Raw genomic sequence first — 26,894 nt, forward strand, 5'->3', positions numbered from 1 at the left:
GGATCTCTATTATGTATATGTTGTTTTGTTTGAAGTTGTTACAGAGACCTCTTAGCATCTTCTCACTTGAAAAAATTCTTTCTTTCTTATGTTCAGCTTTGTTATTTTCCACTACCCTGTATTCCAGATCACTGATCCATTCTTCAGCAACTTCAGGTATTCATTCCCTCTATTGCATTTTTCATTTCAGTTATAGTATTCTCCAGCTCTACCTGTTTTTTTTTTATATTTTCTATCTCTGTTGAAGTCCTCCCTGAGTCATCTATTTTTTTCCCCAGGCCAGTGAGTATCTTTATAACCAATACTTTGAATTCTTTATCAGGTAATTTGTCTATTTCATTTACCATTTTTTCTGGGTTTCTTCTTTTTTTTTTTTCTTTGAAACATATTCCTCTACCTCCTCACTTTATCTGGTTCCTTATATTTATTTCTATGTATTAGATAGACCAGCTATATCTCCTGGTCTTGAAAGTAGTGCCTTTACATAGTGGGCATCCTGTTGCACCCAGAAGCACAAAACCTTCTGTTCACTGGAGCCAGATACTCCAGGCGTGTCTCCTATGTAGGCTGTGTGCACCCTCCAGCTGTGACTGAGCCATGACTCCTGTTGGTTGGCTCTGGGTTAGGCCAGCCCTCAGCCTGACTACCAACAAAGGCCAATTGCTTCTGTTGTGCTTTAATATGCAACTCACTGGTGCAACTTAACAACTGTACTACTGTTGCCAGTACACTGTGGGCAGGGCCAGCACTCAGCCTGACTACCAGCAATGGCTGATGCAACTAATGCTGGGCTGGGCATGCTTGGTGTGGCAAGTCTGCAGGGGAATGCCAGGCTGGAGCAAGCAGTGCAGGTGAAGAGTTTCAGAGCTTGATCCAGCAAGCATCTGGCCAGTTTGGCTGAGAAAGGGCTGGAAAGTTGTAATCCACCAGCCCTTCCTACCCTGGAGAGAGCTCACTCAATTCCTGCCTCTCTACCACACTCCCCAAATTTAATAAATCTCCATTCAAACTGCTGCTTCTGTGTTGGGTTATAAAGTAATTGACAGAGCATGCTGGTCCTCTATGAGCAGAGACCTGGCCTCCAGTTCTCTCTGGCATTTAGCCCCACTGATTTCCAAAGGCCAATGTTATGGGGACTTGTCTTCCCAGAGCAGATCTCCAGGGCCAGGTGTGCTGGGTTCCCCCCTCCATTCCTCACTACCTCCCACTTGTAGGTTGGGATGGAGGAAGGGATCAGGTCCCAGTTGATCATGGCTCTGCCTCTTTTCCCTTTTTTGTTACGTACAGACTGTTCTGCTAGTCTTCAGGTCACTTTTAGAGTTAGTTCTATTAGACATAGTTGCTTTCTTGGTGTGTATGTGAGAGGAGGTTATTACCATGACCTTCTATTCTACTATCTTCCAAGAATCCTGTATAAATACTTTTTAAAACTGAATTTATAAACATATTCACTACAAAAAACCTTCAGAAAAAAGTTGAAGTCTTCTTCAGTGAAGACTTTCAGTGAAACCAAAAATTTTCACTAGAGAATTCTACAAAGCTTGTGAAGACAAAGCACAATTTATATAAAGTATTTGAGAAAATAGAGATAGCACATTCCTCAGTTTGTTTTATTAAGCCATCATTATCCTAATAAAAACTAAGATAATATCCAACAAAAAATTACAATGAATACTCCTCATAAACATTGAAAAAAAGTTAATATCATACTTATGTTATCAAACAACATAGAAAAGGATGACCAATTGTGACATGTAAATACATCCCAAGAATAAAGGGGTGTTAAGCCAAAACATTAGAAAAATAATATAATTTACCACATTAACAGAATAAAGGAGAAAAAAAACATTTGTCATAATAGATGCAGAAAAAAAGCACTTGAAAAAAATCAATTCCAGTTCATGATAAAAACTCTAGGTGCCTGAAAAGGAACTTCCTCAATCTGATGAAAAGCATCTACAAAAAGATTATGACTAGTACCATACTTACTAGAAACCACTTCCATTCAATAATATATGCAAAGCTGTAGCTAGTTCAATAAGCAAAATAAAAAATAGGAAAGATTAAACTTGTCCTTATTCGAGGACTATTCAGATGACTGTCTATGTAGAAAATCCCAAAGAATCTACTAGAAAAAAATTTACTAGAATTAGTAAGTGTTTAAGATTCAAAGTCAATATTTTTAAATCTGTTGTAATTCTTTACATCAGCAATAAGCAATTAGAAATTGAAATTTTTCAAAATTTTATTTAGGAATAAATTTAACAAAAGAGATATACCTAGAAAACATTGCTGAGAGAGATTAGAGATGTAAAAAGTGGAGAGATGTTCATGAATTGGAAGACTGAGTACTTTTATGATAAAAATTCTGCTCAAAGTGACTTAATGAATCAGTACCATCTCAAACAACGTTCCAATAGGTATTTTAGGAAGAAATTGGTAAACTGATATATTTATATGGAAATGAAAAGGATCTAGCCTAGAATAGCCAAACTCTTCTTTAAAAAAATGGAAGGTCAGTGTCAAGGTATACCCAACATGTGTACAGAGCCCCTCAGCAAAGGCTTAGAGACTTATTGGCCATATGCATTTAAGGAAATCTCTGTCCAATCATTAGTGGACCATTAAGTTAACCAAGCAGAGACTTTAATGGCCACAGAAAACAAAGAATACAGACTTTTCTTTTTACAATAACATTATGCTAGATGAAAGACATCTGACAGAAAAAGACAAATACAATATGATTTCATTTATAGTGTGTGAAGAAGAACCTAAAAATTAAAACAAACCAATCAACAAACAAAAAAGGAATCGACTTAAATACAGAATGAAGTGGTGGTTGCCATGGAGGAGGGGAGTGGGTAGATGGGCAAAATAGAAGGGGATAAAAAGGTACAAACTTCCAGTTGTAAAATAAACAAGTCACAGGAATGAAAAGTACAGCATGGTGAATATAGTCAATAGTATTATATCTTTGTAGGGGAGAGTTGGTGACTACACTTATCATGGTGACCATTTTGCATTGTACAATTGTTGAATCACTATGTGGAACACCTGAAACCAATTGTATATCAACTATAATCTTTTAAGTTATTTTTACACTATAAAAAGAAAATGTTCATAGCAGCTTTATTCGTAACAGCCAAAAGTCAGAAACAACTCACATTAGTAAATCAATCCATCAATACTGGAATAGTGTGATTAGTATATTCCTTGATTTTCACTGTTTATCTGTTTGTTTATACCTGGACTACTGAGAGGAGTCCGATTGCATTACAGCAATCTAAATCAGTTCAGAGAAGATTAGAAGTCTTTCCTCCAAATTTATTGTCTTTTATGTCCATTATTTCTGCCTAATCCACATCTAAAATCACAGTAATGGATACTGATTTATTTGCATATAAAACTGAATTAATTTCCATCTTTGGTGCATAAACCATTTCATTCCCATGTGTTTTCTCCCAAATAGAAGCGAATGTCTTTATTTTAAAACTCATATTGAAAATACAAAGGGCACAAATTACCAAGACAATTTTAAGGAAAAAAAATTAATCAAAGTGAGAGAGGACTTCTACTACCAAATATCAAGATTTGCCATTATGTTATATTATATTATTTAAACCAAGGTGGTATTGAACTGAACAGAGAGCCCAGAAGTTGCCTACAGATATCTGGAGATGGGTATATGACAGACTTAGAATTGTAAATAAGTGCAGTCATTTTATTCTTCGAATAAATTTTTATTTCACCCAACAGCTCTTTGCATAATAAAGGATGCAATATTAGTAATAACAGTTACTGAGCTCATAGCATATAAGTGCTAAGTGTTTGGCTCATAAGTACTTTATATACATTATTTTATTGAAACATCACATTACAATGTGAGGTAGACACTATTAGTTCTAATTTATAAATGTAGAAACTAAGAAAATATTGAATATTTCAACTACACAAAACCTTAAATTTCTCCTATAAAAAGTGAAAAGAGTAGCTACGATCTAGATTCTAGGGAGGAAATATTTGCCTATATTCAACAAAGGAGTAATATCCAGGGTACATAAATACCTCCCACATGTCAATTTCTAAAAGACAATCAACCAAATAAAAATGTCAGCAAAATATATTAGTAGTTACAGCATAGCATAGAGGAATCTCAAATTTGATAAAGAATATTCAACCTCCCTAATAAGAAAAACTCAAAATGAAAAATAGAGATTCCATTACACATCTATTAATATGGCAAAATATTGAAAGTCAGATAATATTCAATGAAGGATAGAAACTCTCCTATATGGCTTGTGGGAATGTAAATTCATATTACCATTTTGGAAAACACTTGGCAATTGTAGTTAAGTTGAAATATGCATAGCCTATAAACTCACAATTCCACTCCTAGGCATACTCTCTAAAGAAACATTCACATATGCACAAAATGAGATATATCACAAGGACATTCACAGAGCATTTTTAAAATAGTAAATAGTTGGGAACATAAAGAATTGAGAAGAAGATAGATGGAGTTTATGATGGATTTTAAAGCACTAAAATGAACTAGTTAACCTAATGTCCTCAATGAATCATACAAAGTTGAATGAAAAAGCTGCTGCAAAAGAACATGTACCAAATACCATCTGATAAGAATTTAACACAATTGATCACTTCCCTCCTTGCCACTTACTACATTTGGTTTTCTGAACACCACCATCTTCCTGTAGTAGAAAATTCTTGGACCCTTTCCTGTTTACTGACTATTTCAAGACCTGTTGGTGCTGGGAGCTTACAGTAATCTATCCTTAGACATTTTCTCTCAACAATTTCCACTCTCTTCTTGATCTTATCTCTTTACATGGCTTTAAATTCTATCAAATACACTGATGACTCCTGGATACATACCTGTACCCTGAGCCTCTTTCCTGAATTCATTCATGTATTATCCAACTACTGACATATTATTCACATGGATGTCCAATTGGTATTCCAAACTTAACATGTCTAAAACATTTCCAAGCTGCTCTTGCAAATTGACTCCCTTCAATCTTTCCAGATATAGTTAATGGCAACTCTAGCTTTTCTTCATTTCCCACTTGAAGGGATGGGGCCAGTTATTTTATACTTCTGGATTTGTCTGTGTTTTCTAGCCTATTTCACTAGCCCCTGTATCTCCAGTTAGCTTGACATTAAAAAAACTTGATCAATTTCAAGTCACAATAAGGCTGACCACTGAATCAATGTAATGACAACTTGATCCCTACATTGTCTAACTGCAGAAAGTAAGCCAGTTGGTATAACTTTGACACTATTGGTTTACATTTTGCTGTAACAAGTTATGGGCAACTTCATGACTTAAAACAAGTTTATTATCTTACTTCTGGAGTCAGATGGTCATAATGAGTCAGGCAGGGCTGAGGCTGCAGGAGAGAATCAATTTCTTGCCTGTTTCAGTTTTTGAAGTCTATTTGCCATCCTTGGCTCATGAACCTGAAACGCTCTGATCTCTGCTTCTGTTGTGTCATCTCTTACTCTGATCTGATCTAACTGCGTTTCACTTAAAAATCCCTTTAAGTTAGTCACAACTGCAAAGTCTCTTTTACTGTGTAAGATAATATATTCACAGGCTCTGGAGACTATGATGGGAACTTCTTAGGAGCCTGAGAGAGGCATTATTCTGACAGCAACACATACCATACAAATGGTCATTTCCCCATCAGCCATGGAATCAGTGCTTTTAATACCTTTGCTAATCCTTGTGTAAACCAATGATCCTAATAAAGATTACAAAATAATCATTTCCTACAATAGAAAGGGTCTATTGGTTAAGCCTGAAATTCAGGTGCCACAATAGAAGAAGGAAAAATATGCTTAGAGCTTCCCTTTTTATTTCCATTTTTTAAAGTAAAACTTTGTTTTACAGCCGAAATGGTGAAAAATGAATTTCTATGGTGCTATCTCTCCACCACCCCATCCCTTTCACCACTCACTCTCAGTGGTTTTTGCAAAATCACTGTAATTCAAACAATTATAATAATCATTCTCTGTCATGCATATTGTCACAGTTTTGGTTACTGGGGTGTCCCCTTAGATGGCTCCTGTGTACTTTGACATAACTTGATCAGTCTTTGAAGCCTCCCTTGATTTCTGGCATAATTAGATGTCCCAACACCACCTTGTACTTTCCTCAACCCACATCTCAAATCCACAATTTCTCTAAAAAAGGAATAATTAGAGGACACAACCCTGGTTCCATGGATGATTGTTGTTACTAGGATGAAATTGCTTCAGAGCAGTTTCAGTGGACAGAACTTTAAAAATCATGACTTTGTCTTGATATCTGCAATGCAATTTCAACATTAGAATGTTTTACTCCCTTTATTTTTTCTTGTATATATTCTAATTTACAATAAAATGCTGTCTTGCTACGTTATTGTTAGCATAGTCATTTACTGCTTTATGCAATAGAATAAAGAGAAGAGTATCAATATAGCAATAACAAATTGCTTTTAAAAAGTTAAACTACTACCCAGCACAAATTTTGTAGACACAGACAAAAAAATCTAAAACTTGTATGAAAAGCCACAGGACCTAAATTAGCTACAGAAATTTTGAAAAGAGGAGGGAAGATGGCAGCATGAGTAGGGTGGCAGAAATCTCCTCCCAAAACCATATATATTTAGAAAATACATAAAATAAAACTATTCCTAAAAGAGTGACCAGAAGATACAGTACAGTAGTCAGGCTACATCTGTGAGAACCTAACATCTCATGGAAAAGGGTAAGATACAAAGCCATGACCTGGCAGGACCCCAGCACTCACCGCACCCCAGCTCACGGGTGGAAGGAAAAGAATCAGAGTGGGGAGGGAGTGGAAGCACAGGACTGCCAAGTAACCAGCCCTAGCAATCTGCACCAGGAGCACAGACACACATTGCATGGTGCTCTGAATATTAGAGGAGCGGAAAAGCAAAATATGAGACTAAGACTGCAAACAGGTTCCCACAGCCAGATGCCCTGGGACAAAAGAAAAGCAGGCACTTTAAAAGTCTGAAAGGAAAAAGGGTTTAACAGGTGGACAAAATCATCCTGGTACACTCAGCCCGGCAGGTGCCCTATCCCCCTGGTTGACAACACAGTTCTGAAGCCCTTCACAGTGATAAGAAGCCTGCTGATCCTTCCTCCCTGCCAGCACCTGTGAGCAAACCAGCTGTCCCCGCCATTGCTGCAGACCAGCCAGAGAACAGCACCACCTACAGCAACCACACAGCTTAACACAGAGGCTTCTTCCTGTGCATGGCTAAGCAGCCCAGACCCAGAGGCAGCATGCTGCATGCAATTGACTGGCACAGACAGCAGAGAGAAGAACAGAGACCGGGAGGCATAAAGTGACTCTGTTCTCATGGCAAAAGACACACCATTGTTGGCAACCCCCGCCAATGGCCTAGGCCATCCCAAGGGCCGCCCTGCTGATGGCAGCTTAGGGGATTAATCCAGAGGCTGCTACCTGTGTGTGGTTGACCTGCACAGACAGAGGAGATGGGTGCGGAGACCGGGAGGCAAGAAGGGGCTTTGTTCTCACAGCAGAACATGCACTTCTCACTTGCAATACCTGCTGATGCCCTAGGCCATCCCGAGGGCTACCCCACCCAAGGAAGCTCAGGGGAATAACAAAGAGGATACTCTGTGCATGCAGTTAACTGGCACAGACAGTGGATATAGGCAAGGCAACTGGGAAGCAGGAAGAGACTTTGTTCTCCCAGCTGACACATGTCCCACTCACTGGCGACCACTCCCATTGCCATGAAAAGGCAGAACCTTGTTCAGTCCAAAATCCTTCAAACACCAGAAAGGGGGCTATGTGAGGCTGAAATCACCAATATTCCTGAAAAAGAATTCAAAATAAAAGTCATTAGCATGCTGATGGAGGAACAGAGCAATATTCAAGAGCTAAGGGATGAATTCAGGAGGGAGATAGCAGAAATGAAACAAACAATGGAAGGATTTAAGAGCAGACTAGATGAGGTGGAAGAGACTGTTAGTGGACTTGAAATTTGAGAAGCAGAGGCAGAGAGAGAGATAAATGGAAAGAATATTAAGAGAATTGTGTGACCAATCCAAATGGAACAATATTCGCATTATAGCAGCACTAGAAGAAGAGAGAGAAAAAGGGATAGAAAGTGTCTTTGAAGAAATAATTGCTGAAGGTTTCACCAATCTGGAGAAGGAAATACCTCTTTGGACATGGAAGCCCACAGATGTCCCCAAACAAAGGAGGGATCCAAGGAGGACAACATCAATACATATAATAATTAAAATGGTAAAGACCAAAGACAAGGACAGAGTATTAAAAGCAGCCAGAGAGAAAAAAGATCACCTACAAAGGCAATCCATCAGGCTATCATAACACTTCTCAGGAGAAACGTAACAGGCCAGAAGGGAATGGCATGATATATTCAATGCAATGAAAACAGAAGGGCCTCGAACCAAGAAGACTCTATCCAGCAATATTATAATTTAAATTTGAAGGAGGGATTAAACAATTCCCAGATAAGCAAAAGTTGAGGGAACCTACCTCCCACAAACCATCTCTACAGTGTATTTTAAAGGGAATCCTCTAGATGGAAGTATGCCTAAGGCTAAATAGCTGTCAACAGAGAAAATAAAACCACAGCAAAGGAAGTAAACCAACTAAAGACTAACTAAATGTAAAATAAAATCAGCTATACACAAAGTCAGTCAAGGGAAACAAAGAGTACAGAATAAAACACCTAATATATAAAGAGTGGAGGAAGAAAAAGAAGGAGAAATTAAGAATCATGAGACTGTGTTTATAAAAGTGTAATAAGTGAGTTAAGTTAGGCAGTTAGTAAATAAGCTGCCCTTAAACCTTTGGTAATGATGAATTCAAAGCCTGCAACGGCAGTAAGTACATAGCTATCAATAACAACCCTAAATGTAAATGGACTGAATGCACCAATCAAAAGACACAGAGTTACAGAAAGGATAAAAAAGCAAGACCGATCTATATGCTAACTACAAGAGACTCATTTCAAACCCAAAGACATACACAAAGTAAAAGTGAAGGGATGGAAAAATATTTCATGCAAACAATAGAGAGAAAAAAGTAGGTGTTACAGTACTTGTATCAGACAAAATAGACTTCAAAACAAAGAAAGTAACAAGAGACAAACAAGGACATTACATAATGATAAAGGGGTCAGTCCAACAAGAGGACATAACCATTATAAGTATCTATGCACCCAACACAGGATCACCTACATATGTGAAACAAATACTAACAGAATTAAAGGAGGAAATAGAATGCAGTGCATTCATTTTAGGAGACTTCAACACACCACTCACTCCAAAGGACAGATCAACCAGACAGAAAATAAGTAATGACACAGAGGCACTGAGCAACACATTAGAACAGATGGACCTAATAGACATCTACAGAACTCTACCCCCAAAAGCAGCAGGATACACATTCTTCTCAAGTGCACATGGAACATTTTCCAGATGCTACTTCACAAAAAGAGCCTCAGTAAGTTCAAAAACATTGAAATTGTACCAGCCAACTTCTCAGATCACAAAGGTATAAAACTAAAAATAAATTGTACAAAGAAAACAAAAAGGCTCACAAACACATGGAGGCTTAACAACATGCTCCTAAATAATCAATGGATCAATGACCAAACTAAAACAGAGATCAAGCAATATATGGAGACAAATGAAAACAGCAGCACAATGTCCCAAATTCTGTGGGACACAGCAAAGGCAGTTCTAAGAGAAAAGTATATAGCAATCCAGGCCTTTTTAAAGAAGGAAGAAAAGTCCCAAGTGAACAGTCTAAAGTCACAATTATTGAAACTGGAAAAAGTAAAACAAATGAGGGCCAGAGTCAATTGAAGGAGGGACATAAGAAATAACAGAGAAGAAATAAATAAAATTGAGAAGAATAAAACAATAGAAAAAATTAATGAAACACAGAGCTGGTTCTTTGAGAAAATAAACAAAATAGATAAATGCATAGCCAGATTTATTAAGAAAAAAAGAGAATCTACACACGTAAACAGAATCAGAAATGAGAAAGGAAAAATCACTATGGACACCACAGATATACCAAGAAGTATTAAAGAATACTATGAAAAACTGTATGCTAACAAACTGGATAACCTAGAAGAAATGGACAACTTTTTAGAAAACACAAACTTCTAAGACTGACCAAGGAAGAAACAGAAAATCTAAACAGACCAATTACCAGCAATGAAATTGAACTGGTAATCAAAAAACTACCCAAGGAAAAAACCTCTGGACCAGGAAGATTCAGCACTGAATTTTATCAGACATTCAGAGAAGACATAATACCCATCCTCTTTAAAGTTTTCCAAAAAATAGAAGAGGAAAGAATACACCCAAACTCACTCTATGAAGCCAGCATCACTCTAATACCTAAACTAGGCAAAGACACCACAAAAAAAGAAAACTACAGACCCATATCCCTGGTGAACATAGATGCAAAAATCCTCAACAAAATATTAGCAAACTAAATTCAAAAATACATCAAGAGGATCATCAACCATGATCAAGTGGGATTCATCCCAGGGATGCAAGGGAGGTACATTTGAAAATCCATCCCCATCACCCACCACATCAACAAAAAGAAGGACAAAAACCACATGATCTTCTCCACAGATGCTGAAAAAGCACTCAACAAAATTCAATATCCATTCATGATAAAAACTCTCAACAAAATGGGTATAGAGGGCAAGTACCTCAACATAATAAAGGCCATATATGACAAACCCACAGACAACATCATACTTAACAGCAAGACGCTGAAAGCTTTTTCTCTAAGATCAGGAAAAAGACAAGTATGACCACTCCCCCTGCTTTTATTCAACATCGTATTGGAGGTCCTATTCATGGCAATCAGACAATACAAAGAAATAAAAGGCATCCAGATTGGTAAGGAAGAAACTAACTGTCACTGTTTGCAGATGAAATGATATTGTTTGTAAAAAAAAAACCCTAAAGAATCCACTCCAAACTACTAGAACTAATATCTGAATTCAGTAAAGTTACAGAATACAAAATTAATATGCAGAAACCTGTTGCATTCCTATTTGCTAATGATAAAATACCAGAAAGAGAAATCAGGGAAACAATTCCATTCACAATTGCATCAAAAAGAATAAAAAACCTAGGAATAAACCTAACCAAGGAAGTGAAAGAACTATGCCCTGAAAACTACAAGACACTCTTAAGAGATATTAATAAATGGAAATTCATCCCATGCTCTTGGGCAAGAAGAATTAATATTATCAAAATGGTCATCCTGCCTAAAGCAATCTACAGATTCAATGCAATCCTGATCAAAATACTGACAGCATTCTTCAATGAACTGGAACAAATAGTTCTAAAATTCATATGGAACCACCAAAGACCCCGAATAGCCAAAGCAATCCTGAGAAGGAAGAATAAAGCAGGGTGGATCTTGCTTCCCAACTTCAAGCTCTACTACAAAGCCACAGTAATCAAGACAATTTGGTACTAGCACAAGAACAGACTCATAGACCACTGGAACAGAATAGAGAATCCAGATATTAACCCAAGCCTATATGGTCAATTAATATATGATAAAGGAGCCATTGATATACAATGAGGAAATGACAGCCTCTTCAACAGCTGGTGTTGGCAAAACTGGACATGTACATGTAAGAGAATTAAACTGGATTACTGTCTAATTCCATACACAAAAGTAAACTCGAAATGGATCAAAGATCTGAATGTAACTCATGAAACCATAAAACTCTTAGAAGAAAACACAGGCAAAACTCTCTTGAATATAAACATGTGCAACTTCTTCATAAACATCTCCATGGGCAGGAGAAACATAAGCAAAAATGACCAAGTGGGAGTATATCAAACTAAAAAGCTTCTGTACAGCAAAGGTGACCATCAGTAGAACATAAAGGCATCCTACAGTATGGGAGAATATATTCATAAATAACATATCTGATAAGGGGTTGACATCCAAAATATATAAAGAGCTCATGTGCCTCAACAGAAAGTAAATAATCCAATTAAAAAATGGGCAGAGGATACGAGCAGACACTTCTCCAAAGAAATTCAGATGGCCAACAGGCACATGAAAAGATGCTCCACATTGATAGTCATCAGAGAAATGCAAATTAAAACCAAAATGAGATGTCACCTCACACCAGATAGGATGGCCACCATTCAAAAACAAACAACAACAAATGTTGGTAAGGATGTGGAGAAAGGGGAACACACCTACACTGCTGGTAGGAATGTAAATTAGTGGAAAGCATTAAGGAGGTTCCTCAAAAATAAAAAAATAGAAATACATTTGACCCAGGAATTCCACTCCTATGAATTTACCCTAAGAATGCAGGATTCCAGTTTCAAAAAGACATATGCACCCCTATGTTTATTGTAGTGCTATTACAATAGCTGAGATATGGAAGCAACCTGTGCATCCATCAGTAGATGAATGGATGAAGAAGAGGTGGTACATATACACAATGGAATACTATTCAGCCATAAGAAAGAAACAAATCCTACCATTTGCAACATGGATGGAGCTAGAGGGTATTATGCTCAGTGAAATAAGTCAGGTGAAGAAAAACAAATATCAAATGATTTCCCTCATTTGTAGACTATAACAACAAAGCAAAACTGAAGGAAAAAAATAGGAGCAGACTCACAGATGCCAAGAAGGGATGAGTGGTTACCAAAGGGGGGTGAGGGAAGATGGGTGGGAAGGGAGGGATAAGGAGGTATGAGGAGCATTACAATTAGCACACATAATGTAGGGGGGGCACGGGGAAGGCAGTATAGCACAGAGAAGACAAGTAGTGACTCTATAGCATCTTACTATGCTAATGGACAGTGACTGTAATGGGGTATGTGGAGGGGACTAGATAATGGGTGGAATCTAGTAACCACAATATTGCTCATGTAATTGTATATTAATGATACCAAAATTGAAAAAAATATGCCACATCGCCATTGTTAAAAAAAAAATTTTTTTTTGGAAAAAGAGTAAAATGGGAAGAATCACTCCACCCAAAGTTAAGGCTCACTACATGGCTACAGTAATCAAGACAGTATGGTATTGGCAGAGGAATGATCACATCAATCAACGAAATAGAACAGAGTTCATATATGTAGACCCACATAAAGGTACTGAACTGATTTTTTACAAAGGTACAAATGTAACTCAGTGGAGGAAGGACAACCTTTTCAGTAATGGTGCAGGACCAGTTGGATATCCATAGGCTAAAAAAAAGAAAGAAAGAAATTTAACCTAACTTCATACCTTTATATGTAAGTTAACTCAAAATGGATCAAAGACTTAAATGTAAATTATAAAACTCTGAAACTTTTAAGGGAAAAGATGGGAGAAAAAATCTTCAGTTCCTGGAGCTAGGTGAAGCATTCCTAGACTTAACACCAGAAGTATATATAATCCATAAAAGAAAAAAATGGATAAACTGAATCATATCAAAATGTAAGACTTTTCCTTCTCAAAAGATCCTGTAAAGAGGATGGAGAGGTACAAACTGACAGAGAATACTTTTCAACCACATACCCAAGATAGGGCTTGTATTTAGAATATATAAAGAACTCTCAAAATTCAATAGGGAAAAAAATCCAATTAGAAAATGAGCAAAAAAGATCAAGATGATTTACTGAAAAAGACATACCAATGGTTAATAAGCACATGAAAATATTTTCAACCATCATTAGCCATTAGGGAAATGCAAATTAAAACCACAATGAGATGTCACTATATACTTATCAGCATAGATAAAATAAATAATAAATTAGTTATTAACACCAAGAGACAGAAAGAATGTTGAGAAATTGAATCAGTCACACATTGTTACTAGGAATTCAAAATGGTAAAGCCACTCTATAAAAATATAAAAGAGTATGAGTTTCTTACAAAACTAAATATATATGGTACTTAACATATGACCTAGTAGTTGCTCTCCTAGCATTTACCCCAGGGAACTGAAATTCACACAAAAATCTGTTCAGGAATGTTCATGTTAGCTTTATTTGTGATAGCCAAGAAATGAACACAACCCAGACGTCCTTCAATAGGAGAATAGTTAGACTTTGGTACATCCATACTTTGGACATTACTCAGTAATAAGAAGGAATGAACTGTTGATACATGCAACAACTTGGGTGAATCTCAAGAGAACTTTGCTGTGTTTTCAAAAAGTCAGTTTTAAAAATTAAATACTATAACTCCACTTATATAGCATTCTTGAAAGGACAGTGTCATAGAGATGGAGAACAATTAGCAGTTACCAGACAAGGAAGGAAGGTATCTGGGATTATAAAGGAGCTGCATAATTGATCCTTGCAGCAAAACTGTTCTGTATCTTGACTGTGGTGATCATATGAACCTACACATGTGATAAAATCACAAAGAACACACACACAAAAATGAGTACATGTAAAACTGGTGAAATCTGAACAAAGCTGATAGATTGTGTCAATACCAATTTTCTGGTTGTGATACTGAGCTGTAGTTATGTAAAATATTACCATTAGAAGAAATGGGATGATGGAGGAATCTTTCTGTATTATTTCTCACAATTGTATGCAATCTAACAAGTAATGCATTATATGATTTCAGTTACAAATATGTGGAAAAATACATAGAGAAGAAGGCTTGCTTCTCTAGGCCACCTCCTTCTCACCCCTTATAGGTAACTGTTCTCATAAATGTCTTACCCGCATATTAACAAGTATTTACCTCCTATTATTTTACTCAAGAATCAACATACAACATGCTATTGTTTTTTGTTTTTTGCCCAGTGTATTTTGGCTTAGTAATATATCCTCTCCTTTTAAATAATACATAATGTCCTCATTCTTTTTTTAAAAACATATTTTACTGCATAGCTGTATCATAGCCTACTCAACCAGTTCTCTTTTGCTGAATGACTCAGGTATCAAGTACTATGAATATCCTGACATACATGAAATTTTGTACTTATTCAGGCATAATAACTATAGTATTCATTTCTAGAAGATTGTCAGATTTAGGGATTAAAATACTGGTAATATTGTTAGATACTGCCAAATCATCCCCCATAGGTGGTATATCATTTTGCACTCCTCCCAGAAATTACATGTCCATTAGAATTATTTTTTGAGCTTCTTTATTTTTCCCACTTGGAGAGTTAAATTGTTCATTACTACAGTTAATTTTTATTCATTTTATTATGAATGAGGTTGAACATCTTTTCAAATGCACATGTGCTATTTGTACTTTCTTTCCTGTGATTTATTTTGCCCTGTCCTTCATCCATTCTTTTTAATTAGGTTATTCTTTTCTTTCCGATTTATATACATAGACAGTTAGCCTTCTGTAACATAACTGGCAAAAATATTCAGTTTATCATTTGATTCTGTTTTTGTTTATCATGCTTTCTGCCATACAGAATTTTTTTAATATAATCAGATCAATTGTTTAATTTTGTGTACTCTAGATTTAAGACATAAAAAGCTCTTCATTCTAAGGTTTAGTTTCACTGTTCAAATTCAGGCTCTTCATGAGTTTTTAACTGAGCCTGATGTATGAAGTTAGGTATGAGTCTAAACTCACCCTTTCCCATGTGGTTATCTTGGTATCTCAGAATCATTTAAGAAGAGTTTCATATTTACTTCTCAGACTTGAGATGCCACCAGTATCATACACTAAATTTCCATTTGATCTGTTTCATTAATTTGATCTTATTTTAATTAAGGCTTCATGGTATGTTTTAATATCTAATACTACTCAACCACACCACACATTGCTCTTTTTTATTTCGGTTTTTTCATGGCTATTCTTCCTAGTGTAGATGCATTTATAATCATCTTATCTAGTTCCAGGGGGAAAAAGAGTTGGCATTTTTCTCTAGATTATCTTTACATTCATAATAAACTTAAGGAGAATTAACATATTGTTGATGACAAGTCTTCATATCCAAAAATGTATTTTATCTATCTTATGAAATCTATTTTTGTGTTCCCCATACAGATATTATACTTGTTTATTGACTTGTAATTTCTGTTGATACTTTAAGTGTGTTTTTATCTACTTTATAAGGGGATCTTCTCCATTTATGCATGTTCACTCACTTCCATGTTCTCCAAAGCAGAGAACACCACAGACATATAGCAGGTGTTTAATACATATTTGTTGAATGAATTCAAAAATATGTGCTATATTTTTAGACACACATACAAGTGTATTAAAAACACAAAGGAACATCAAAATATAAAATTCATTAATAGTGGTTCCCTGGGATTGTACTAGAATAGAAAATATGATCAGAGAAGATATTAAAAGGGGTTTGGACTTCATCTGTAGACTTATTTCTTAAACTAGATTGTATATTAATTGATGTTGATTATTTTTAGGTATTTACATTGATGAAATGCTTCACTCTGATAGAGACAATTAAAAGCAAAAATTAAAGCCTTTATGTTCTCTGTAAAGTCTTTCCTCAGATATATAAGAAAAGACATGTACTTAGTACTGGACATATGTGTATTTGAGCAGACTGTGTGGATAGACTGTCCTTTTCATACATACAACATCAGTTAAGTCAGAGCTATAATTCATACAGCTCTCTGAGGGTCGCCAAAGACGGCAGGACATGTCCTCCCAGCCCTGCCAACGCTCTCAGGGCGACCCAGGGCCGCTTCATGGCACTCACCGCGCTCCCACGCTTGCTTTTATGTTCTGTTGCCTTCCTGAAATTCTTAACTTAGAACAAGGTTCTCCAAAATTTATGCAGCCAGTCTAGGTATCTGAAGCATAAACACAGAGACTAAAGAAATGTTTAGTCAGGATAGGGTCCGTTTCAACAAGAGGAAGCCAAGCAAGTCACTCCTGGACACCACCAGGGTTGCCCACCTGCTAACACTGTTAAAAAGGATGCCAAGACCAAACCCTGTTTTGCCAGGACACCGCCTTTCCCTCGAATGTTCTTTACCTAAGCAGCTTATTCTCAGCCTTTTAAACCAAGCTGAAATACCACCAGTTCTGTGAAATCGCCTTTTTTCTATTAGCTCCCACTACACTTTATTCATAACTTGGGCTATTTGTCATGAAATATTCAAATGTCTATTTACATATACCCCTTTAGGAGAACTCCAGTTGGAGAAATTACAGAGATCTTGGCTAGAATCCTAACCTTCTACTATCTTGAATCTAGAATTTTTATTTTTTTTCTATAGAATCAAGTTAATACCCAATTCTTACAGTTATTTGGAGAATTAAATATGCACAAAGAAATGAAATCATGTTCTGACCATATTATTGGTTCCCAGAAAATGTTAATTCTCTTTTCCTGAGGATGAGAATTGTATTTTACTGACATTTGTATTTTCAGGGCAGAACAGAATATCTGACATGTGGAAGTTCAATCAATGTTTATGGAGAGCCCGAATGCAGGAATGACTCAATCTCCATGCACTGTAGATGCATATAATGACTTCTGGCTACCCAACTTGAAGCTTTCCCCAATTAGAGCTTTATTGTCTCACAGGTGCCTGGCTCCCAGAAGTGATAAACCAAGTTTCACTTGGCTGATCTCTTGACAGCCACTCAGGAAGTGTTCTCAGCTCTAATGTGACCTACTTTCATTTTTATTCAGCACATTTTCTCTCAGAGTCTTTCCCAGAAGACCCAGGAAGGACTCCTCCAGACACCTCTCCTCCATCCATTGACCTGCACAACTACAGAGTCTCAAGCAGGTGGGATTTCCCCGGGAGCCACATTCTCACCTGAAGAACCGAAATAAACCACAGCATTATGTGCAAACGGGAAACGCTACTGCCCTAAGCTTTAATCACTTAGATTATACTACCATTTATTAACTCTATCAATCTTAGCTACAAGTTAAACTGCACTTTTAAAGTAACCCAAGGAATTCCGAACAAGCCAGCCAGCCTTCTGCAGTCATTTTTCCACCAAGATGGGCTGTAGTTTGAGGCACAGTATCAAAGGACTGAAAGTCAAGACAAAGGCCTGGTCAAAGGGTTGCTGTGGGGTTAGAGGAGTATGTGAATACTAGACTATATTTATATGTAATACGTTATTAAGGTTTTGAAAAATGTGAAGACAACCCATTAAAAAAGCCAAACATCCAAGTTGAACTAGAAGTTTCCATGGTCAGCAGGCATGTAAAGAGAGACACAGATATGGAGAAGAGATTAAAAGGAAGAGGGAAGTAAAACAATTTCCAGGAAGAATTAGGATCAAGACAAAAGTACAGTTCAAGTGTAATAATCCCCTGGAGGCATTGCTACTGTGAGAGGAGAGGGAAGGTAAGGTCGCTGTAAAGACAAAGAAGAGCAGGTTGAGCCAGCCCGTCTGCTTAGTCTCTGACTGCGTTTAAAAGCAACTTGTTCCAGAAACAGTAGTTCCAGTACAGCATCAATACTGCTGTGGGGAAAACAGAGGTGGCCTGTGGCACTGTCAGTAACCTGCTAGATCTGCTTCTCAAACGTTGTAGCTGAGAAATCACCACCCCAAAGGCAGGTGCAGCAGTGTAACGGTCCCTGTGCCCCAGGTGTGCTTGCTGAGCAGTGTGTGACAGCCAGGAGAGGCCATCCCTCTGGTCACGAGTAACCCAAGGAAGGGAGCAGCTCTGAAACACTCCTCAACAGCCACTCACCTTCAAATTATAAGGGGAAAATCAGAGGGGCCTGACCTTCAAATTAGACTGTAGTATTTATGAAAGTCTAAGGTATTTTGCAGCATCAGCAGAAGAAAAATTTGTACTTGGTGGCAAGAAGATCTGTGTTCAAATTCTGATTTTGTCACTTATTGGCTGTGTGACCATGGGAAAATGACTTGAAGTCCCAAAGGACCCATGACCTATTCTAGAAAAAGGGGAAAACAGTCACTGCATTTCTGGAAAAATGAAATAGTTACTGTGAAAAGGAATACAGCTGGTACATAGTTGTACATGATCTCTGCCTTGTCTTCCATGACGTTCTTTAAATTCATTCCTGACAGAAAAATCTCTTAGTCCCTTTTCTGTCTTAGCAAGTGAGCTCTGGCCTCAGTATTAGAATAAATACAAATAATATAAAATTAATAAAATGATACAAGAATAAGGCACGTAAGAGGAAAAAAACTTGAAATCTAACAACATACAATGCTACAGATACAAAATCTCACACATATTATTGGTAATTATTTCTTCTAATCAGGGCTTGAGTTAGGTAGGACAAATGGAAACAGTATTATAATTGTTCAAGGGACCCAGGATACAATTTTACAACTTTGAGTAGTCTGGAAACAATTTCAGAATCTATCATCAAATTCTGCTTTATATTTCACTAGACACGTGAGAAAAGGTATTTGAACACAAAGCTGAAGAGCTTTGACATAATTTAGTAGGAAAGGGGAAGCCAAAGATTTTTTATGAAATTACGACATGATTGAAGGTACACTTTGGGAAAATTTTCATTAACTCAACAATGGTAAGCATTCCCTGAACACCGCACCAGGCACAGGGCATACCAAGTAGGGCACAAGAGGGATTGAGAGGATGGAGGCAGTTTGAAAGTCGTCAGAGCAGCAAGATGACCTTCTGAGAGTAAGGAGGGCACAGGTGGGGCTAAGTTCTAGAGGATAATAACAAATGTTTTGAACAGCTTCTAGGAACTGGTGCTATAAAGATCCAATAAGAGAGCAATAAAGAAAGGGTAGTCTGTGATGAAGAACCGGTTTGTTTGCAGGAGACCTGCTCCGTATAATTATGACTTTTACAAGCAACACTTGGAACAGAGCAGATAGACATGATGATGGTGCTTAGGAAGAGTTGAATATTTACAATATGTAAACATAAAATCAAGAATATAAATATTCTGTAATAACATGCAAGGGAATAGTTGAAACTACCTTAATGCCATCATTAATGTTCATGAATAAAAGAAAAATATTGAGTCACCTTTTGCTTAAAGTAACACCTTGGTATAGCGAGAACATAAAAATGAGATGTGGTTTTAGGTAAAGAGATCCTTTATTTTAGTAACAATATTAAAGCACAACATCTACACTAATAACATGAATATTATTTACATGAAATATGACTAGTGGAGAAACAAATAGTAACTCAAGAACTGAAGCTTCACTGAATTTCCTTCCTGAAGCTCACTGAGGAAATAAAATTCTTCTGTAACAGTAATTCAGGAATAATAATTCTCTACTTCAGTGTAGAGATCAGAAATGCCAATTGGCTCAAGAAAATGTTATGATTCACTGGCTTTTAAGGGTCACAGTGGCTACTTAAAGGGAAGGAATAGACATCTGAGTTCCTCCCAAGTACTATCTGAAATGCGTTACATGTGTTTCCCACACAAACACACCAATCCTTTGCAACAGGTATTATTAAATCCATTGTACAAGTGAGGAAACAAGAACCAGTGAAGTCAGTAAATTAACCAAAATCACTTGGATAGTAGGTGACAAAAAAAACTACAATTATAATCGAGATGCCTACGAAGCCCAAGTCCACGTTCGTTTCACTACACCATGAGAGTCAATCAAATGTGAGCATGGCCTTATGGCCTTAAATTACATCAAACAGAAATATGATCATCGTCCCTTTCATCACAATATTTAAAACAAATACTAAAGATACTTTCTCACAGCTATGTGACCCTAAGAACAACTTTCTATTGAATATGTCATTTTTATCCTTTCAGGAATTAGACCCAAAAGATGTACCAAACTGCAATAACAAATAAGTTTCCTGAGATGTTTACCCCAATGGCCTGTCATATTTCTAGTGTTTATTTTTAAGACAAAAAGAAAAATGAAACTCAAAGTCAAAGGATGTAACCACTTGCACAGGTTGCTTTTTTCTTTATCAAGTTCTCATTTTTGTTGCTAAAACAGAAAGACAAATGAAACACCAAATGCAATTAGCACATATGCTTAACCCTGTGTGGGACATATAATTGAGTACATCAATGAAAATTAAATTTCAGCAGTACAATGTCAAGAAAGTTATTTTGCATAATTTTTGCATTTATTCAAAGAAAACAGCATGAGCAGTTTACCCAGTAGTATTGACAAGTTTAATGCAGAGAAACGGCTGAACTATTTATATATAACATACAACTACTCTCTCACAATTTGTAAAACTCTTAAATGCTTTTTATGTAATTTACTTTTATACATTTTACTCTTTCATTAGATTGGAAAGTTTCAACACAACTTTTTTTTTTCAAAGGAAAAAATTAGACTTGTACAGAACACTGTTAAATTTTTTAAGATATTTTTTGTCTTTTGAGAAGAAAACATTTTGTTTCAATATTCTTTCAAATTCACTAAGAAAGAAAACCTACCCAGAAATTTCATTATTAAGGAGCAAAACACTTATCTAATTTAATTACAATTATCAAATTATTCAACCTCCGGTATTTTTGAGAAGTTGGCCTTTATTTCCACCTACCTTTTAGTGCCATACTTTTTTTTTAATTGAAGTATCATTGATATACAATCTTATATTCGTTTCAAGTACACAACACAGCAGTTCAACTGTTACCCATATTATTAAATCCTCACCCTCACTAGTGCAGTTACTATCTGTCAACATAGGAAGATGTTACAGAATCACTGGCTATATTTCCCATGATGTACTACATCATGTACTATCACAACCATAATGTGGCCAACCTACATTATGACTGAGAATTTTTGTGCCGCTTTATTCCCCTCACACTCCCCACCCACCTACCCCAACCCCTCCTCCATGGTAACTACCAGTCACTTCTCAGTGTCTATGAGTCTACTGCTGTTTTGTTCATTTTGTTTTGTTCTGTTTTTATATACAAGAAATAAGTAAATTCATATGGTACTTGTCTTTCTCTACTTGACTTATTTCATTTAGCATAATACCCTCTAGGTCCATCCATGTTGTTGCAAATGGCAGGATTTCTTTCTTTTTATGGCTGAATAATACTCCATTGTGTATATGTGTCAATCTTCTTTATCCATTCATCTACTGATGGGCACTTTGGTTGCTTCCATGTCTTGGATACTGTAAATAATTAGTGCCATAGTTTAATTCTTTTAATAAGAATATTAAATCTATTCAAATTATAGAGAATCTGGCCCTCTAATATTCTGTTGCTGTGATTGCAAAGTAAACCAAATTTCAATGAAACCAATTAGTAATAACTTACAGATTCTTAAATATGCCCCCCTTTGGCCCAATAGTTCTACTCCCAGAAACTTGGCCAATAGAAACACACAAGTACCCAAAGTATATGTGAAAGTGTTTATCAAAACAGAATTGTAATTAGAAACAACCTAATTGAAACAATCAGTTATAGTTTCTTTGAAGAAATTGCAGTTTTTTTTCAACAATTAAATCCTGGGGAGTGTCTAAAACAATCAGAACTATATGAACTGACATGAACCAAAGTACATAATCTATTGGGTACAGAATCAGGTTATAGAGCAGCTTGTACCTCACAGTCCTATATGTTATGTTATCTTATATGGATGGGAAGATACACTTCAAACTTTTAATAGAAGATGCCTCTGCACTGTGATATTATAGGTGGGAAGCAATTTTTATTTTAGTATCTACTTCAATATTATACTAGTTACCATTGTTACAATATAATGCTTTCATTTTTAAAAATCACCCCCATTTAATTCAATTACTTCTAAATGAGGCAATTTTATATAATCTAGTAGTGTTATTATGGCTCTAAAATAAAGAAAATTTCAACTTGTCTTATGATTTAATTTAGTGTTTCAATTCACCAGGCCTGCAATATGTATATAATCAGTTAGGCTGCCACAGCCCTATTGTCCAAGCACTGGACAGTTTCTGTGACAGTGTCTGGGTTACAATCCTGGCTGCAGCCCTATTTCAACCCTTCTTCTCTCACCTACCCACAGTTTCCATGAGCTCCCCAGTACACCTTTACCAAATTCATTTTTTAGCCATAGCCAGTTCCTATTGCTTGCATCTAGAACCCTAACTTTATCCATTCATCTATTGATGATATTGATGCATAGCAAATTGCTATGCTTATCTTAAGAAGTTCCATGATGGTTTGAAAAAATTATTTAATTCTCCTCATTCCTCCTTAGACTCTGAAAAGACAGGCTCCTGATCAACAAAACAATGATGCTTTTAATTGTATTTACAATCATTCCTGGAATATTTCAGCATTATAGCTGTGTTCTCCACCTATCTCAGTTTGGCCAGGATGCCCAGAATAGGGAAATAAGTCATTAGCTGTGGTAGCCTGCTCTACTTAAGGGTTTTGATACCAGCATCTACCACTACTTTCACACAGAAACTCCACTACTTCAGCAACACCTCAGGTCACAGGGACATCACAAACCAGGGAATGCCAGTGCTTAGAGATTATCTTGAGGTCTCATTCATTTTTAATGTAAGCCAAAATACTACTCTACACCATATTATAATAAGCTTCTCCACCATATTCATCCTTCCTTAGCCTGTTTCTTTAAGTATATCACAGATTATTGTATCAAAAAAACCCAAATGCCCACAACTATCCAGGTAAATATTTATACTTCTTTCTTAAAAATGTTCCTCCTCTATGACCTCTTTAAGGCTCAGTTATTTTTCTTGTTAGATGATGAAATAAATGAAGTAAATATGGAATGAATAATAGTATTTATGCATTCATTTGAATACCTACTATGTGTCAAACACTCTCTAGATGATTAGCAGATATGAGGGAAAGACTCTGTCCCAGAAGTCTATAAATATTTTCTATTTACTTGTTTCTCTATCTTCACTCTGCAATGTCACTCTGCTTCTATCCAAGATTCCAAGATTTCAATGATTATGTAAAAATCACTTCTAACAAATATTTATTGAGGACATAGCATTCTTCAGGTACTAAGGAAAATACTTTATGAATATGTAATCATTGGAAAACTTCATGAAATAAATAGGTACAATTTACTATTCCTGTTTCACAGACCTAGGAAAGGAGGATTTGAGGGATTAGTTGTCTTAAGGCAACTCCACTGTTGGTAGAAGAGACTTCCAGAGAGTTTATTTAATAGATTGTTGGTTTTTCCAATAAATATGCCCTTCTAGAAATATGTGGTTATTGTCAGGCATCCGTATGAAGATTTAATGACTTTAATGCAATGACTTCAGCACAAATTTACCAGAATATAAATCTAGCTGAAATTAAAACATACCTGTTATGGTATTTTATAAAACATTATCTATTTCTTCAATGTAAACATCTTAAACATTTGAAGGATCCCCATTTAGCACTGCCTCAAGGAAGTAAGATTATCAAGATGAAAGCGACAAGAAAAGTTTCAAAAGTTTCAAAGTATTAAAATAGGACCTTAATTAGACAGTCTCTATTACTGAGGAATTCACTGGCCAGTTCTTTAGGCCCTACCGCTTGTATCTCTATGTTGAACAGTATCTTTGCTAGAAACAGTTAACAACTTGGGACTTCAGGATTAAATAGTTTTCCCCAGCCAAGGCTCTCATCCCCATTAAGTCCTAATGAAAAACTTCCAATGTTACTTAAACATTTTATTTAGAAGGTTACCATTAGCCATACTATGCGAATATGCCTATAAACATAAAGGCACAACTATTCCTCCTTTATCTTCTTTTCTGTTATCCTCTTGATTTACTAATCATCTCTCCACTATTTTCACTCTTCCTAAGTCAGCCTGTTTTCCTCCGTAGAGTATAATTTAACAGCCTGTACAGTCCTTTTCCTCTGCCTTGCTCATACATCAATGCCTTCCTGTTCCGGTCAGCAAATCTTCTGCCAAGCATGTTCTTCCCACTCTTCATTAGATGTACTCTTTCTTTTGCCAGGAGCATTAGTTTAGTATCATGCATCATGGTCCAGAAAACTAAATTCTGTTCTTTGACACATCTACAGAGCCAGCTGTTCACTTCTCAGTTCCTTCTTTATCTTCCAAAGTCATGACTTCAATTAGAAGAAATTAAACCACCACCTGTATCCCTAAGACCTTCAATTTCCTATCCAGGTTTCTAAATATCCTACATACATTCCAGGGTTTTTTCTTTCCTTTCATTCATATTCTCAGCAGTCCTAATTAAAAGTTATACCAGTATGTAAATATCAGAAACGGTAAGTGATTTTCTGTGGATCAATATTATATTCTCTTATAGTCATTTAGTCCTGAGTACCATTAGTGAATATTGACATCTATTAGTCTTTATTTTTAATCTATTTTCATTTTACTTTCTAAAGAGAATCAAAGAATGTCTCTAAATTTATTTTGCAATTATATTCCTGTTGGAATTCAGAACTTAATCTTGCAGTGTTTCAGAGGATTTGGGGGTTTGTTTTTTCTATCTAGGACTAAATGTTTAATATGTTAATCTCCTCTATTCAAAGACTATCTGCTGTGTTCACTAATTGTATGTCTTTATTCATGCTATGAATTTCTACATAGTTGAGATGAAAAGTCCTAAAAAAAGAAATAAGTATAACTCGAAAGTTACTGGACTAAGCTGAGAGTGAGGATTCTATTTTACTTGCTAAAGAATACCAAGGACTTTTTCTACAACTTCAAGAATTGTGTATTCAGGGGAAAAGACAATTATGGATTTGAAATATGAAATTTTAAATTACCCCAAAATTATTTGCAAAAAAACACGCTTTTTTTTTGTATTTTTGGTGTTCTCTGGTGCTTCCACTATGACATGGAACCATGCAGCTTGAAAATGGGATTTTGAGCTAAACAGCAGGTCAGAGCATTTGGAAAGGTCTAGTGATTATACACAAATGCTCGTTCACTTGTTATTGAATTAGTATATCATAAATTCCTAAAATCCAAGGAAAAAAGATCTTAGGAAATTAGGCTCTTCCACAGGATTTATCTATCATGTTCTCCTGCATACAACACAGTAGGTGCTTTCTAAACTTTTTCTTATTTAGGACTAAGATCCCATTATGTCTTATGTTTAACTGACAAACTCAGGCTCTCTCTACCTAGGATTTTCCAATAAAATACAGGGCACAGAATTAAATTTGCATCAGATAAACAAGAAATATTTAGTGGAAGTATGCCCCAATTACATGGAACATGCCCATACTAGCAAGTATTGGCTGTCTGAATTCTAATTTAATTAAATATCTTGTGTTTTTATTTGCCGAATCTAGCAACCCAATATCCCAAATTATGGGATTTCTAAAGGCTCATTTTCACACAATCAGTTTCAACTCTAAATGTAATCCTGCGCACACGGCACCTGCGGACCCAGATGAAACACCGGTACTGTGCTGCTTTCCTATTACTTTAAGCTCCCTGAGTTTGGGGATATGGGAGTTCCAGCACTTTAACTAGAGTGAAGAATATGTTGTATATTCCCAGAAGGGGCCTGATGTCTCCCCCTCCTATACCATCCTGTACTCACTGGGGGGCCCTTTCCAAGTATTAGCAGACAGAGTCCCATTACAATGTTCTGGGGTTCCCATCTGATTCCAGTTGTACATTGAGTTGTACCTAGAAAGCTTTGAAAGTATCTGATACCTTTTCTCCATCCCAAGAGTGATTAATCCAGAACCGCTGGGGATAGGCTACTGAAGTTAGGACTTACTCCCTAGGTGATTCTATTGCATAGCTGTGGTGGAGAACTTTGCAGCAGACAGGGACAGTCATGCTCAAAATTAGTTGCAAATTAAAATCACCTGGGATTTTTGTCTTTTTTTAAATTCCCACAGCCACAACTAAATACATCAGAATATCTGAAGAAGGTGGGAATAAAGGCATCAGTGTCTTTTTTAAAGTTGCCCAAGTAAATGCAGCAACAGCTGAGAAGCACTGTCCCCACAGGCAA

The sequence above is a fragment of the Manis pentadactyla genome, chromosome 6 (assembly GCF_030020395.1).
Source record: "Manis pentadactyla isolate mManPen7 chromosome 6, mManPen7.hap1, whole genome shotgun sequence".
Classification (NCBI taxonomy): domain Eukaryota; kingdom Metazoa; phylum Chordata; class Mammalia; order Pholidota; family Manidae; genus Manis; species Manis pentadactyla.